At 35.3% G+C, this 17562-nt stretch overlaps 1 protein-coding gene across 3 annotated transcripts in view; it reads left to right on the forward strand.

The window, feature by feature from the left end:
- CDH20 (cadherin 20) overlaps positions 1-17562 on the forward strand; it is a gene marked incomplete at its 5' end in the record, with an annotated part of 191652 nt that overhangs the window by 33640 nt on the left and 140450 nt on the right. Inside the window, one exon of one of the 3 annotated variants that reach the window (XM_084888306.1) lies at positions 10607-10728. The exons of the other annotated variants lie outside the window; for them this stretch is intronic. The remainder of the gene's footprint in view (positions 1-10606; positions 10729-17562) is intronic. 3 annotated transcript variants of the gene reach the window in all.

Genomic DNA, 17562 nt, shown 5'->3' on the forward strand with positions numbered 1-17562 from the left:
CTCTCATTGAATCACTCAGCGACTCTGCCTCCCTGGGCCACATTTAAAGGGCCTGTGTAAGTTTGCTAGTAACAAACTGCCATAACAAAGTGCCACAGCCCGTGGCCTCAACACCAGAAATGTGTTGTCTCACAGTTGTGGAGGCTACAAGTCCAGATGAGGGTGTTGGTAGAGTCTGTTGCTTCTGAGAGCAGTGAGAGGAACATCTGGTCCAGGCCTCTCTCCTCAGCTTACAGCTGACAGCCTTCTTCCTGTATGTTCACATCATTTTCCCTCTATACCAATCTCCTCTTGTTATAAAGATACTCATCAAGTTTGAGTAGGGCCCACTTTAATAACCTTATTTTAACTTAACTACCACTGTAAAGGCCCTATTTCCAAATAAGGTCACATATTGAGGTAATGGAGGTTAGGACTTCAAGGTAGGAATGGGGGTGGGGCACCCATTACAGGGCATTGTAATCATGCTGGGCCTACTTGAATAATTCAGTAGTTATTCAGGTCTGATTAACAACCCTAACTCCATCTGCTTCCTCAATTCCCCTTTGCATTATAACCAGTTCTGGGGAAAAGGACTTGGATGTCTTTAGGGGGATCATTACTCTATGGATCATACTCACTTTCTTTTTTTATTTAACAGCAAATATTTATTAGAAAATATGGTATACCTGCTATGTGTTGATGCCTCAGATATTTTAAATAATTGATAAATGGTGACTATTAGAAAAAACTGCTGTTTCAGTGAAGGGTGAAGCAGCTGGTAAATGTACATAGGGGCAAAATACATTTAAAGGTAAAATAGATCATTCTAGCAATTATGAAAATAGATGCAACACATATAATATTTTTTAATTAAAATTTTAAATGTGCAGACATAGCAAAATGTCCTGTAAGACTATTTTATGTTGATACCATATTTTAAAAAATTATTACATTAATATCACATATCATATCTCTTAATAACAAATTAGTAGCCAACTGCATTTAATATATAAATACACAATTTAATAAATATTGCTTCCAAATCATCCTTCTGGAGAAGGAAAACATCTTTCTCAAGTGGCAAAAATAAGATGTAAAATTTATAAGCAAGATATGGAATTTACATAAAGCCATCCTTGGAAAAAATAAAATAGGAACTAATTCTGTTTCAGAAAAAAATAATTCCAAATTAGTTAGGAGTTCTTAAAATCAGGTTTTTTCCCCATTCTATTTGTCTCATAGAATAGCTATGCCTCACAATTAATAATTTAAAAACCTAATTTCTAATAAATAATAATTTTACTTAAAATAAGGCATAAAATAAAATAATTTATAGAAAATGTTCTGTAGAAACTATATTTGGGATTAGGATTCAAACAAAATATCAGGAGAAAAAAACAAAGTAGCGCCACTTGTTATGTGGGTCTACTATGCATGGGATAGATACAGGTATTTCAAGTAACAGTACTATAAGGTAGGTAGTATTTTAATTTTTTTTATTTTTTTAAATATATTTATTGATTTTTTACAAAGAAGAAGAGAGAGGGATAGAGAGTTAGAAACAGCGATGAGAGAGAATCATCGATCAGCTGCCTCTTGCACACCCCCCACTGGGGATGTGCCTGCAACAAGGTACATGCCCTTGACCAGAATCGAACCTGGGACCCTTCAGTTTGCAGGCCGACGCTTTATCCACTGAGCCAAACTTGCTTCGGCAGTAAGTAGTATTTTAAATTGTGGAAAATGAGGCTCAGAGAAGTTCCATGACTTACCCAAGCTCAAACAACATATAAGGGGGCAGCACTGGAATTGGAATTCCGGCTTCTCTGACTGCAAAGCTCACGTTCTACTCCATGCTGCTTCTCTAAATTGGAAAAAAATATAGTATATAGATTTCTATTCTCTTCACTTATAGGATATAATTTTAATGGGAGTATCTAACTCTATGTATAATACACATTTAATTTAAGAATTATCTTTAAAATACCCAGCTTATATGTTAATGATTATATGCTAAACCTAGTAGTTTTAGGTGATATGCTAGTATTTTAAAAGGGATTTGTAGCCCATGTTTAAATTTTCATTTCCAAGAGTTATCTCTTATTTATGAATTTTTATTACATAGGATTTTTACTCTCAGCAAGACAGTTGTAACTCTATAGGGTGCATAATCTGTTTTGTCCACTTGATTTTCTTAGTAAGTCCTTTGTGCTAAGGAAATAAAACACCCCAAAGTCTCTCATCTTGAGCACAGTCTATCTATTTACAAGATGCTCTGAAGTCCATAGGCTGCCTGGCATGTCCTTTTTCCAAAATGGATTTCAGATGTTTCTGATTTAGTCATTGATTCAGATTGTTTAAAAGTAGGTAGAGCTATGCTTTTGGTCCAGTTAAATTTAATCCCTACTGAAAGTAGGATAATTTTCATAATTGATGTTATATGATCACCATATTACTTTTCCAGTATTCAATTTTTCTTTGTAATATTGGCTGTTCCAATAATAAATCAACATCAAAAGTATCTTTTTTTAAAGTATGATCACAGATCAATTTTTAACTTGAAAGCCATAATCAGTAGTCTTTTAAAATAACAGTAGAATTTTCTACAACTAGAAAACAATTAGACAAAGCAGGTAGCTCCAGCAATAATTATTGATGAATAATAAAATCTACTTTTTAAATATATTTTTATTGATTTCCAAGAGGAAGGAAGAAGGAGAGATGAGAATATCAATTATTGATGAGAGAAAATCATTGATCAGCTGCCTCCTGTGTGCCCAACACGGGATGGAGCCCACAACCAGGGCACATGAAATCAAACCATGACCTCCTGGTTCATACTTCAAAGGTCAACCACTAAGCCACACTAGCCAGCCAGTAAAATCTGTTAAATGACAAAAGCACCCTTTTAACACAACTTTTTACATTTTTATTGAATTTATTGGGGTGACATTGGTTAATAATATTATGTAGGTTTCAAGTGTACTATTCTATAATACACCCTCTATATTTACATCGTGTGTTCACCACCCAAAGTCAAGTCTCTTTCCATTACCATTTATTACCCCTCCTTACCCTCATCTACCTTCCCATATCCCCTGATAGGGCTATGATCTCAGATATTCTGGATGAAGAATGAATTTTAAAACAAGAAAATTTCATTAAAAAGAGAGGTCATCTTTTCTTGGATTTATGTTTTTTTAGGTTTGAAAAAATAAAAAAGGAATTAGTAACCTGCAATTAACCACTATTTGTGCACTTCTCATTAATCAAAGCGCTTTCCATTGTAACCAATGAGACTGAGCATCAAGGCAGTATTTCTTCATTAGTGCTGCTTGGCTTGTTTTTGGTTTTTGTTTCCTATTCAATAAAAACTAACTGGTGATAATGAAATGTCTGTCTTGTTATAGGTATTTGTACAGTGATCACTATAACCCTCTTTGGGCATGCTACCCATAGTATTGGAACACTGCATTTACTAAGTTGAGGAGGCTAGATTCAGTGAAATAAGGTCACACATATTTTGTAATCCATTTATATGTATGGATATAAAATACACCTTTCCTTGGACATAAGGGAAAAAACTTCTTTTTAATGGAACTAAAGAGAAAAGTGAGGTATTTTGTTTCTAAAAATACTCATGTCCTATCTGCCAATACATGGTAATGATTGACAGCTGCCTAGAGGGCTTAGTCTCAGGAAAGGCTAATAAATGGCCAAAAGCAAATAGCTCATTAAGAGCTAGAAAGCAATGACTTTTTATATCCTGCAGCTAAATTTGTGACAAATATGATGATTGGCCTTACATTTTCCAAATGGTCTCCCTTCTTTCATTACAAAACAGGAATACACACCACTGCAAGTCAGCATGTCTTATAGATGATTCTAGTAGAAGAATGATACCTGTAAATAGCTTGGTTAGTCAGAAATGTACTGACTTCAAGAACAATATTTCAATTGCAGTCATTCCCTCTTCAAACATGAAGGTCATGTTCTTAAAAATCCCTATGGGAGTAAAATTGCAAGTTGAGAAAATATCACTGTGGAAAAATGAGGCTGGAGGTCACAGTCAAGAAAGAATCTATGAAAGCTCACTAAATATCTGTGCATGTATTGTATGTGTGTAAGAGCTACACACTAAATAAAAATAATAATAAAAATGTTTCGCTCATTTTAAATTTTGAAATAATTGGTATTTACTATTAATTCCCACCTGTCTTCTCTAGCACACTAGAAATTTCTCAGGATCTCTTTTTTTCCCCTAATGTCAATGTCCTAGACTTTGTTTCACTTTATTGCACAGAATACCCACACTAAAACGTTTTCTGTGTCTATTGATCCATTCAAATGTTCAACTCATTTCTCACTTGATAATGACTTATTAGTAAAAGGAAATATTTCATAATAAAATAGAATGTTTTTAATACATAAATGCTCAAGAAAGACTTCACTGGAAGCCAAAATAATGTCTCCAAAATTTCTCAAATGCTCCCTAATGGACAATATCTACCCAAAGAAGAACCTCTAATATAGGACTCATCGCTTGTCTTCATCCAACCCAGGGGCTTAAGAATGCATTTTTAAATGGTTGGGGTGGGAATAAAAGAATAATATTCTGTGACATTAAAATTACACAAAATTGAAATTTCAGTGTTCATAAATAAAGTTTTATTGGAACTTCTCTACACTCATTGGGTTATGGCTGGTCTCTGACTGCTCTTATGTTACAACCACAAAGTGAGTTGTGACAAAGCGATGGGCCCACAATGCCTGAAGTTTTATAATCTGCCCATTTACAGTGAAAGTTTGCCAATCCCTTATCTAAACTGCAACATGCCCCAGTACACCAAGTTGTACATTTTCTGCTCTGTCATAATCCCACAACCAAATCCACATTTCAATGCCTTTTCACTGATATGTCATTATGAGGGAGGATTTTAATTTATCCTTTCTTTTTTATCTTGACCCAACTCAGTTTAACTCTGCTTGGGGGTTTCAGTGTTTTTTGTTTGGTTTTGTTGTTTTATGTTTTAATTCTCTCCTATAGAAATGACAGTTATTGTGCATAAAATCTATATATTCCCAACTTAAGAAAACATTATATTTATTTTATATCTAAGTACTATTTCATGAGATTCCTGAAATTCATACCCATCAGATTTTCCTATGATTCCTCAGGTCACAGCCCTCAAGAGCTCTCTAATAAGTTTCGTGGGGACTTCTGTCCCTCCACAGTGAATGCCATTCTTCAGACCAGATGTGCCTTCCATGGCGACTGCTATCACCTGACTTTAAGTTGATGACTTCTTTTCTCCTGGCTGCTCTTTCCAAAGCATAGGACAGACTCTGATTCTAAGAATCTGAGACCAAGCCTTAATAAAGGCTTAAAAGATATGATGGAAAAATGTACAACACAAAACATAATTGATAACTGCTACCCTAATGGCTACTTTTAAAGCCCATAGCTCCAAAACCACTGGGACCAGAATCACTAATTTCTAGGAAATTACCACCCACCTCCTTGCCTTGGTATCTGGGATTAACTGAGCCCCCATCAGAGGTGTAGAAATTTGTCCTTCTCAACTCAAGGCCCACTTCACGTTTTACTCCATGTCTGGGGAGATTAACCTTCTGTCCAGATACTCATTCTTCTAAATGGAAACAATGTCCTCAAAAGCTAGGGACTGATGTAGCACCATAGCCTACACTACAGAAATCCAAGTCTGTCAGCACAGTTAGCCCAGCATCTCAATTGTCTTCTACTCTCTGCCACAATCTTTTCTCTAACATGAAGTGACAAGAAAATCGGGTATGTGTTTCTCTCTGAGTCCTGTCTTAACTTATAATCATACCTAGATTAAATCATAATTTCATGCATAGAGCATCTGCATTTAAAGTTATTTTGTGTGTACAGAGGGGTAAATTTTTCATGAGTCATATAGCCAATCTCCATTTTTTAACACAATTTTATTGAATTATCTTATTATTAATATATACTGAGAATAGAGGTTAGGTATTTGCATCACATCTGCATAACTATTAATATCCACCAGAGTGGATCTTCCAAGAATAAAAAGGTCTGTTCCAAATGTAGGGAAATTCCTGTGACTCTTTAAAAGGTAATTTTCCAATCTTAAAGAACCCCATAAAATTTTAGGTTTAGTCCTTTGGACAGAAACTGTAAATAAAATTAGTACTACTTATAAAAAAAAAAAAAGTATTTAGAAGCACATTAGTAAACTCCTTGCTTAAGAGGAGTATTTTTTATGTTCTGATTGTGTTTATTTTTTTAAAATACTAAATCTGCATTTTACACAAATTCATGTACCCACCCTTTTTTAAATCCACAAAAAAATTTCCTTTTTAAGCCATTTCTAATTACTTTCATGGTTTTCAGATTTTTGTGGACTTGAATATTTGGGCTTTTAGTTATCTATTAAAGGTTTAATTATGTCCTTCCAGTTTCAGTCTGAAGTCTCCAGAAACCTGTCTACATAGAGCAAGCACAACTGAAAGACATGGGTCTATGCATTTTGCAGAGGGCATAATTTCCTGGTCTAGCCACTCTGGGTACATATTATTATATTATTTATCAGGTTTTTTTCCACTCAATTTGTGTGTCTTTATCAATAACTAGAGAGGTTATAGACTTTGTAAAGAAAGCAATAACATTGAATGAGAATAACTAAACCCATAATATAGGATAAATTTATTAACAAATGTTTATAAATATATATATATAGATCAAATAATAAATAAGTTGGTCAAACTAATAAATACTTCCTTTAACTCTGTAGACTCTCTCCATTCAATGGAAAAACAATCTTGGCCTCAAATCAGACCCGAGTAAGTAGGAAAGATTTACCTGTTGACTTAAGAAAAGAACCTACTGAAAATGCACATAAACATATTTTCGTTTTTGACCTGAATGCCAAAATTGGCAGAATATGTTTTTTATTTAATGAAGTTCTGAAATGCAGTTCTAGCTTGCAAACATTTTTAAAAGAAACTTCAGCCCTAGATGGTTTGGCTCAATGGATAGAGTGCCAACCTGCGGACTGAAGGGTCCCAGGTTTGATTACGGTCAAGGGCATGTACCTTGGTTGCAGGCACATCCCCAGTAGAGTGTGCAGGAGGCAGTAGATCGATGTTTCTCTCTCATCAATGTTTCTAACTCTCTATCTCTCTCCCTTTCTCTCTGTAAAAATTCAATAAAATGTATTATAAAAGAAACCTCATAGCAACACAATGACATGTGCCCTCCATCCTTAAAATACTATAGATTAAGGTCACCAAGATTCTCTGTGGGCTAATCATGAGGTGTGAAATCAGCTCACCTCCAAGACTATTCCAGTAGATTCTGTTCACACATCAAAGGGATGCATAGCTCTATATATAGCAATTTGTTCTCTATCCTGATTTTTCTATCAAATGTTTAAAAGATTCAAGGCAGTATGACTCGGCTCTCTTAAGATAGCATTTTTATAAACTAAACAATTCCATTCTGAAGAAAAATAAATTACTAGCTATGAGGAATTTTTACATATACTATTTTTCTTAGTTTGCGTTTATATTTGGATATAAAATTTCCACATCTATCTATTCTTTTTCCATCAGAAAGTCACTTTTCCTGAAACTACCTTTAGTATTGCTGGATTTCTAGTACTAATTATAAAACACAACTGGAAAGCTGTTTAGATGTTGATTCTTCTGAAAACAGAAGTTTTTCAACCTAATCTTTCCTTTAAAAACTAAAAACAAAAAAAAATGTGCCTCTATTGGATTTGTGACTACCTGTTCTAATTCACTATTATTAAAACACATACAGCTTGGCCAGTGTGGCTCAGTGGTTGAGCATCGACCTATGAACTAGGAGGTAACGATTCAGTTCCCGATCAGGGCACATGCCTAGGTGTGGGCTCAATCCCCAGTGTGAGTCATGCAGGAGACAGCCGATCAATAATTCTTTCTCATCATTGATGTTTCTCTCACTCCCTCTCTCTTCCTCGCTTAAATCAATAAAAATATATTTTAAAGAAACACATACAAAGAGAGACAGACAACGAAAGAGAGAGAGAATGAGAATAAGAAAAGAAAATAAACATGCTGAAAACCTTATCCTTTAACTTTACTGGTAAGAACAGTTATTTCATAGACAGTTTTTCTATGAGTAAAGTAAGTTTAGCATATATAAGAATCTCAAATATCTCCTTGGATGTGTCACTTTATTATTTTGGAGCAAGTAATTTTCTCCCAGACAAATATTTGTAGAAGTGATACTTAGTACACCATTACATTTCACTGGAGAGAACTGTGTCTCATTGCCACATCTAGCTGCAAAGGAGTATGGGGAGTGCAGTCTCTAACAGAGCAACCATGTACCTAGATAAGTCTTTTTTCAGTGAACCAAGAGAAGAACAACACTGAGAGGTAATTAATGGGTGCTTATTTGAGCACTTTATTATGGGGTCCCCAGTACTTCATTTATCTGTTTTTATGTTGTGGGTCTAAATCTTGAGGGAAGAAATTATATATTGGATCTATGTTCCACTGTACCCCAGAGATCTGCACATATTAGGCCACTTGCTATGTTTTAATTAGATTGAGTCCAAGTCCTAACAAATAACAGGTTACTTACTGCACATTTTGGAAATGTAAGGTCTTACTTTAAGAAAGGATCTGCCTATGGGAGGTGGGGAGGCAGGAACAGGTCAATAGGGGGAAATGAGACATATGTAATACTATATGTAATACTTGAAGCAATAAAGAATTTTTAAAAATAAATAAATAAATAAATAAATAAATAAATAAATAAATAAATATCATACAAAAGAAAGAAAGAAAGGATCTTCCCAAACAGGAAAAATCTGTACCTTTTGCAATTTGTACCAATTGAGAATTGGTATAAATGTTGGAATCTAGGCATTACTTTGATGCTCCTATCTTCCTTGCAGAGTCCCAAGGGCAATAAAACTCTGTTTATATCAGAAAATATTAATGCTAAATACTAGATTATTCACCATTGGTTCAGATTAAATATTTTTACTAGTATTTAAAATTAAATCTTACACAGTATTATGAATTAGCTTCATTTTCAAGATTATGTTAACTTTGGTTAACTAATGTCTTAGTCATGATGAGAGAGAAAGAGAGAGAGAGAGAGAGAGAGAGAGAGAGAGAGAGAGAGAGAGAGAGAGAGAGAGAGAGGAATTGCCTAACATGATCATGGAGATAGAAATCCTAAAACCTTTAGTTGGCAAAATGGAAACACAGAAGAACCAATGGTGTAAGTTCTAGTCTGAATTCCAGTCTGAAGGCATAAGACCAACCTTCCAACTCAAAGATGGTCTGACAGAGAGAGTGAATTCCCATAACTATGTCTTTTTCTTCTATTCAGCCCTCAGGGGACTGGATGTCATCCCACATTGGGAAAGGCAATTAGCTTTACTCAGTCTACTGATTCAAATGTTAATCTCATCCAGAAACACCTCATAGATACACCCAGAATAATGTTTATCCTAACCAAATATCAGGCGCTTGTAACCCAGTTAATTAAACATGTAAAATTAACCATCATGGCTGTTGACAGTCATTCTCTTTAGTAAAAGTTCTGAATTAGGTATGGCAAAAATATCAGATAGATAATGGGAAAACAATTGTGTTTTGTTTTGTGTTTTAATTCTAAAGAACTGGCATTTGGCACTTCACCTTAGGTGTGATGTGGGATATATATTTAAGGAAATAACCACACTCCAAGCAGAATTAATATGAGACACACAGAGCTATTTATCAGAAATAGAATATATACTGCAAATAGAAAGAGAATATGTAGCAATTTAATAATATCTTGTGATAAATTTGAATGGTGACCTTTTTTCCTCCTCTCAATAGTTTTCCCACAGTATTAAAGACTTTCTGAGGTAGCTGTATAAATATGACATATAATAAAAATTTAAGAATAACACCCATAATTGCTTTTATCCTTTATAAAATAATTTTCAGGCTTTTAGGCTATCTGTGTCTCTTGAAATGATGTATAAAAACGATAATGACTCAACAGTGTAACATACAATCAATTCAGATAATTACAGCATAAGAGTAGATTTCTTTTATTCCAACTGCTCTTTTAACTGATCTGATAAAGCTTACAAGCAATTTCTACTTAACTTGTGCTGGGCATATATAATTTTAGCAGACTTGAATCATCAATCTGCTCCCTTAACATTTTTGTTAAGGCTCTTTGAGAAACTGTAATGTCGAAATTTTATTGGTTTCATGAAGGACACCAAGCCTTAAAACATTAATAGAAAAACCCCTTCATGGTATTGCATTGGTTTCCCAGTTTTAAGATACAGAATATACAAACTTAGCCACTTTTCTCTTTATATTATTCTCATTCGCAGTAAAGCTTAATAAGAGTAAGGAAAGACCTACAAAATATTCTTTAGGACCTAAAAGATAGAATGTCTGTTATCAACTGATAGTTTCACTACTGTAAGATAGTTCCCAGTATGAATCCCAAAGATAGCAAAATTTTAGTGTGCATTAAGTAGTTAAGAAAATATCAGAGGGGGAACAAAGGCTACAAAACTGGACTTGAGATTTATTTATCTGTCTCTTCTAGTGTCTTTGTACATAAACTGGTGATTGTTGGAAGTATTGTGATGTGATCTGCAGACAAAACAGGTTTTTGCTTAAATGAGATAACTATTCTCAGTGAGAAGGCTGCCCAGGGGAAGAAAGCAGGTAGGTAAGCCTTCGATGATTTCCTTTGGATTTTAGTGTCATAAACCATTCCCAGTAAGACTCTATAAGCCTTATCTGCTGCTGGACTGAGGCAATGAGCAAAGTGTTTCTAAGGACCATCAGCTCATAGTTCATACAGGCTAAGCCTCCTTGTCAGGATTAGTAATGCAGGCAGACAAGTGGATGTTTACTTTAGATCATTTGTTCTGACAAGACTGTCGATTTAGACTTGCTGGTTTTGGGAAGTACTGGACTTAGCTGCAGGCAGAGAAAGCTCCCCTAAAGGGGGTTTCTGGGGAGAAGGGTCAATAACCTGATAAAAAGTCTTCTTGGATTTATCAATAGTTAAGTTCTTTGAACTTGAAAAATCTAAAGTGAAATCAAAGTGTATTTCCAATACTTGATTCAATAAAGAAGTAACCATGGTGTAAGATAGTGGTCTATTTTAATTATGTTGCGTGTGAATATCCAATTTCTCCAGCACCATTTATTGAAGATATTATCCTTTCCCCATTGTATATTGTTGGTTCATTTGTTGTAAATTAATTAACCATGTATGCAGGGGTTTAGTTCTGGGCTCTTTATGCCATTCCATTGGTTTATGTGTCTGTTTTCATAACAATGCCATATTCTCTTGATTACTATAACTTTTTAATAAAATTTGAAATCAAGAAATGAAAAAAAAAAAAAAGTAACCATGGCAATTTCTTATACTGCATTTGGGATTGAGGACAGGAAAGTGGGGAATGTGTCTCAAACTGGAAGTATAGTATAAATGCCTTAGCAAAATTAGGTAGGAAAAGCATTGAAAAAAGTTAAGTATCTGAGGAACAGGTGACAAGGCATTGGTTGTGTTATTTTGGTTCACACGAGTAGAAACTATAGTTATTTCACATTTCACTGAATTTCTGCACTTTTTGTTGTAAGAGTGAACAAGTCTGGGGCTCAAGAAAGATCAGCATGGTCATGGATGTATATCTTGGTCAGTTGGTAGCACGTATTGCTGAAGTAAGATAAATGGGCTCTGATTTTAAAAAGCAATTATTCTGCAGAAAGGATAGAGCCGTACCTCCCCTTAGTGTGATGAACAATGTGTTTACTATAAAATGCTAATTAGCCCTTAAAGTTATTAATGTAATTATTGCTCATCTAAGGACATAAATCTGACAGCCCCTGAGGACAAGGCCATTGCTCATTTTGAAGAAGCAGGCTTAAAGCACTTTTTGCTTACCTATTTGTTAATTGTAAACTAAATTACTCTTTAAATGAAGAAGAAAAGAAAATATCACAAAGTTAGCAGTCATTCAATGGAGCTGAAATGAGGTTAAGAGACACACTGACATGTGTGTTCATAAGTAAGGCATTATATTTAGGCCTAATAAGAGCAGATGTAGGATTTAAAAGTAGGTGCTATGAATGCCTCATTTAATTTCTGATAGGGCATCTTACCTTAAATACTGTCTGGAAGAATCTTTTGGGCAGAGAAGAAAATGAAGAACAGTGTTGCTCTATTCATAAATATGGAGGATTTTGGAGGGGGTCTACTTATTTCAATTTCTTATAGAACTTCAAAATTATGTGTTGCTAGGGCAATATTGATGTCTTGTCCTCATTGCCTGCTTCAAATAAAGAGGTATCTATCACTCTAGTTGTCTGGAGTGAATAAAATTACCTTGCTACAAAAATAAAAAGCATATTAGAAATTCACCAATCATGTTCCATACTATTTAACTGAGACTAAGGTTAGGACTCCTCGATAAGACAGAAAAGAGTAGGAAGACCTTGTTGCCCAAATTCCCAACCCCTCTTACTTTAAAAATTATTTATATCACATGCAACAAAAAAATCCAACCTAACATTGATTAAGCAAAATAGAGAATGGCTTTTCTTTTAACTGGATACTGTGATGAATACCAGACTCAGAAATCCCCCAGATAATCAAGGCTTCTGCTATTTTTCACTGTGATTCACACAACTGTGCCCTGCTCTTGTATTGTCTTAGGTAACCTGCCCTCAGAGTAGCAATACTGTCTGCAGCAGTTTTAGAAATCAAAGCCACATATCATGTGGTCTATAGAAAGAGAATGTTTGTAGAAGAGCAAAGAGGTGATCACTAGGAGGATGCCCTGGTTCATTGGTCGACTCATCACTGAGCCACACTGGCCAGGCTAGATTCAGAATGTTTAAGTAGATATTTTAAGGTATATTTTCAGTATATTAAAAGAAATCTTTTACCCCCATGCCTTCAGAATTGAACAGAGAGATGCGGGAGAGGCAGCTCTTCTGAAAGGAGTTCCTGAGCAGAACCATGGGCCAAAGAAGGGCTCAGCCTAAATGGAAGTCCCCAGTAGGAAAGATGTGGGCATGATCCACATGTTTCTGAGTGATAGAAAGATCCCAGCCATGTGGTTTGTGAGACTGCCAGATCTCAGAAGCAGGCTTCCCTACCTCACACGCAAATCCGTCACCGGGGCATCACTTCTCTAGGCTGAAAAGAAACCACAAAACAAATCTCTGTTTCCTATTCCCTTAATTGAGAAAAACAGGGGCAGTGGTTCTTGCATTTTTACCAAGAATTGGTGAAAACTGCCTACTACATTTTTAACAGTGTACTGTCTCAGACTAATAAGTATTTTCACTCAATTTTCAGTCCGAAGGCAGGCTAAAAGCATTTATCATCATCATTCATAACGTTGTATCTCAATGGGTGGGGGGGAAAAAAGAGTTGTCCTGATTAACAGTCCTAATTCAGTCTAATTCTGACAATAAATTAATAGTTTTAATATTTCAGTCTTTGGAATAAATCTTCCAAAGGTGAAAGAAATGCCAGCCCTATGCCAAGAAAACTAAAGAATTTTTGTGCCCTCTCACAAGTACCATGTTTTCTCATTGACTCATTCCCAATAACTCTCAGAAAATCTAAACAAAAGGGTTTAAAAGATTGCCTGACAATGTCCTCCAACTGCAGTTATAAGCACTAAATAAATTTGTGATAGATAAAGCATACTGAGACACTGATATAATTTTCTTCCAGAATCTTAAGTATTCTTCCAGCATTTATGGCTTAATTCTAAATAATCAATTGCTTAAGTTGGTAAATTCTAGCTGAAGGATTATTAAAAGATCCACATTAATATTTACCCCTTAAAAAATAACTAGCAGCAAATCTAAGTTGAGAGCACACACAAGAACATTCCACTGCAGCCAAGTACTTTATCCCATCAGTATAACAAACAATAAACTGAACATTATTTGCTCAGCAGATACTAAAAAGATTATATATATATATATATTAAATCCTCACCTAAAGATATTTTTCCATTGATTTTTAGAGAGAGTGAAAGAGAGAGGGAAAGACAAAAGAAATACCACTGTGAGAGAAGCACATTGATTGGTTGCCTCCTGTATGTGCCCTGACCAGTGCCCAAAGGGGGAGGAGCCTACAACAAAGGTACATGCTTTTGACCAGAATTGAATCTGGGACCCTTTGGTTCGCAGGCTGATGCTCTATCCACTAGGCCAAACCTTCTTGCTAGGGCAAGAAGTTATTTCTTAAAATTCCTACTTTTTCCTAAGAATAGTAAAAATAATAGCTAACTACTATAATATGTACAGTTTAGATACATTATCTACTTTAACCATTTCATCAACCTTACCCAGAAAATGGCATCAGACAACTCCATTTAAAAATTAAGGCTTAGAGACCTTATTTCTAAAACTCGACTTTAATTAATCCAATATATTACATACACTATTGGTAAAAAAAAAAAAAAAAAAAAGAAAAGAAAAAGAAAAAGAAAAAGAAAAGAAAAGAATATAGTGCAATAATCCTAATCTGATAAATTACATTTACCATAAATCAACAGGCAATATCATATTACTGGCAAACAAAAAAATTAATGCTGAAGAGCATTAAAAACCAACATAAAAGACATTTAAAATGTATAGAAAAAGCACAAGTAGTCAGTAGGTGTATTATTGATTTTTATATACACATTCGTGAATTCCTATATTTCCCAAAGTCTCTACAGAAAGCCTAGATAGTTTTTACACTCTTTAAAAAATGTTAGAAAAACTAGGGGGTCTCAACTAATGATATCCACTAGGTGAAAATTTTGATACTATCTCAATTTTTGTTGGCAAGAAGCTCTAGTATCTGTGATGTGTTTTCACCCATACTTCTATTCAACTTCCACAAAAGAAACTGCTCCCATCACACTGTTTATGTTCACTGGAATAAAGAATACAGGTGACCACAGTGTGGGCCCCAGCAAGCATGCCTCTCCCACTGTTCTGGAGGCTGGCTTTTTCTCAGTGTGGCATAGACTGTCAGTCCTGCCAAAAAGAAGCAGAGAATGAGAACTAAGAAACTGAGGTAAATAATTGCCAAGGTTCATGCTCAAAGTGTAAGAAACACATTTTTTAGGGTAAAGATAAAACTGTCACATACCATGTAACATCAATAATGTCTTCCCAACTAAACTCAACATTTTATCCACTAGAAAACATTAGAATGAATTGCTTTAGATTCTAAACTTTGACTGTATTAAGGTAATCTATAGTAAAAGCATAATATGCAAATCAACCGAATGACCTAACAGCAGAATGACCAACTAGAGGACCACACTATGACACCCACTGGTGCCAGGCCTGCCAAAGCGGGTGCAATGCAATTGGTCTGGGCCCTGGCTGGTGAGCAGGGTGATCAATCAGGGGGCTCCATGGGCTGCGATGGGTGGGCAGGGCCTCCCTCCGTGGGGCAATGGATGGAGATTGCAGACCTCCGGGACTGTGAGAAGGCACAGGCCGGGCTGAGGGACTCCCGTCCTCTGCCAACTCCCAATGCATGCACTGGGTCTCTAGTGGATTGATAAAATGATTCTTTTCTATTTTAACTTTTCAACATTTTTCCAAATTTTCATTTATTGATTATATATTACTTTTGTAATAGAAAAAGGAAAGAAAGCCAAACCTTTAAGATGTATAATATTCTCTGCCCTTTCAGAAATTAAAACCTGGCAAGGAGGAGAGAGTTGACAACTAGCTATATAACCATATGAAGAGTGTTATGGCCACAGTGCAAAGTTCTCAAGGAGCCCCCAGGGAAAAGAGAAGGTCAATTTTCTCCAGGAAGAGGAGCCATGAGGTTGAGTGAGCATCACAGAGAAGCAGTGTATGTAAGGAGCCTGGAAAAATGAGCAGTGCTTTTATCTGATTTTTATCTGATCAAGAAGAGCATTCAGAGAGAGAGGTCAGCATGAGAACACTCAGAACATGCTAGCGGAAGGGCAGTTAATCTGAGGTTATAGCCCTTGTGTGTGAGTGTTTAATTTTTATTGAACAGCCTTTCCAATTGTCACCCTCTTCCAACCCTATATTTAATCTTGATTAACTTTTAATTCCTCAATATGCATTTGGGTTACAATTGGTCTTATTTTAATATGTTCCACATTAAATAAGGCTATATGCTTTATCTGTCTCAATGTGGAGATTATGTAAAAATGAAACTGATTTCAGAATTAAACAGATTTAAGTGTTCAGTCAATTCATTTGATTTGCATTTTAGAGATTTCTGTTGAGAAATTATAATGGCCCCTCACAGCTCATTATTTCTTAGTAATTTGATTAAAGGTTCTGTAATTCAGCTAATTCAGATGTGGAACAATATTCAGAAAATATATTTAAATGGTTTATGACCTATGTGAAAATGTGCACAACAGTAAGTACTACTATACAGTAATAGTTTCTAGCAGAAATCATTTGATAGTTTAACCACAGACTCCACTGAATCAACAAAAAGCCAGTTGGGGAAGTCATATGGTAGTGATATAAAGGCCTGCCTAGACAAGACATAGAAGACCAGGCTCTAATTCCAGTTGCTAGTCGTGAGATTATAGCCAGAGAAGAACTCTGAACCTCAGTTTCCCCAGACGTGAAACAGACACAATGGCACTGCATAGTCCTTACTTTACAGGATTATTAAAATCACATGAGACTGTGCATGTCATTAGTTAAGTAATTGTTAAAGACCTTAGAAATAATCTTATTAGGTTTCTAACTGCTTCGAGGAGCCCCACTTAGGGGCCCCTGACAACAATATGAGGGAGGATGGGAACAGGTTGAGGGATACTGCTGCCAAGTGAGCAGGGTGCCCTCACTCCCATCCCTGTTTTCACCTGAGGAGACCCAAATTATGTGCTTTACACACTAGGCTCCAGGGAAGCTTCCATTTGAAGAAAATGCCTAATGATTTAAAAGAATTGAAAACCAATGCTTTGTTCCAACTGCCTCATTTTACAATCAAAAAGGAAAACCCAGAGACGTTAAATAACTTTCCCAGCTTTAAGTAGCAATAAAGTGGGTAGGCAGAGAGTTGAATGAAAGCCCTCTGTTTCTAAGACCGATGCCCTTTTTGCTATACCACAAGGAAGAGTTAAATAAATATTATGTACTGAAGTGCTAAGAATCAGTGCAAGTTTACACAAGAGATATGACATCACCTATACCGTGTGAAAATTCTGCTCATCAATATACAACTGTAATTCATTCATTAATTTGTATATTTATTCAGTAAATATGAAGTGTCAGATATGTGCCCAGACATTGTTTGAAGCACCAGTTTCAACATTGTATAAAATTCAGTTTCAAAGAAGTTAGGACATCCAACCCTGACAATGGAATGAAACATTACATGGAATCAATGAATAATATACAGGGTACTATAAATTTAATGATTGCCCATCCAAAACCACCTCTTTAATTTCAGTAGTGAAATAAACACAAATCTACATCTATCTCACCCATCCTCATTGAATTTCCTTTTGTTAATTTGTT

This window comes from Pipistrellus hanaki (genome assembly GCF_964339955.1).
Source record: "Pipistrellus hanaki genome assembly, chromosome: 6".
Classification (NCBI taxonomy): domain Eukaryota; kingdom Metazoa; phylum Chordata; class Mammalia; order Chiroptera; family Vespertilionidae; genus Pipistrellus; species Pipistrellus hanaki.